The sequence below is a fragment of the Alligator sinensis genome, unplaced genomic scaffold (genome assembly GCF_000455745.1).
Source record: "Alligator sinensis unplaced genomic scaffold, ASM45574v1 scaffold633_1, whole genome shotgun sequence".
Taxonomy (NCBI): domain Eukaryota; kingdom Metazoa; phylum Chordata; order Crocodylia; family Alligatoridae; genus Alligator; species Alligator sinensis.
In genome coordinates this window covers 553648-554310 of record NW_005842280.1, presented here as the reverse complement: position 1 = coordinate 554310, position 663 = coordinate 553648, and positions in this window count along the sequence as shown.

Here is a 663-nt window from a genome sequence, read left to right as displayed (position 1 = left end):
ATAAAGCCAGGGCCCGGCTCCATTTCCAAGCCGCGAGCGGCGGTCCTCGCGGAGCCGAGCGCGACCGCGGGCTGCTAAGGCACGGGAGCGGGGAGGCAGCGCGGTGCCCGGGCGGGGGACGCAAACTTTGGGGGGTGCGGGGCCCGCCTCGGGGCCAGCCGCAGCGCCCCCCAAACAGGAGGTAGAAGCCTCCCCGGGCGTGGTGCGGGGGGAGCGGGGGTGGGGTGAAGGGCACAAGGTGAAGGGCGCACACGGAGGTGGTGAGGCGAGGCGCGGCGCGGCGCTCCGGGCCGGAGCAAGGGAGGGAGAGAGCAAGCCTTCGCATCTGGCTTTCTCTCCATTCCACCTGAAGGACGCCGCCGAGCGAGAGGGGTTTATCCCCGGGACCTCGTGCCCCTGCCCTCGAGCGGGAAGCGGGAGTCCCGGGGCAGCGCGGCGGGAGGGCTGGCCGCAGGGGGCGAGCAGCATCCGCCAGCTGCTGCGCTGCCCCTCCTAAGCGACTGCTGGCTCGTTGGAACGGGCTTAGGAACAGGGAAACACACCACGCACGCAGTCCTCTCCGCCCGCTTTCTAATGGAGCAGTCACTTGGGGCTGCTTTTCCTGGGAAGGGAGAGAATGGTGTGGGCAGTTATGGCCCATGGCCCATCCTCGTAGTACGAATC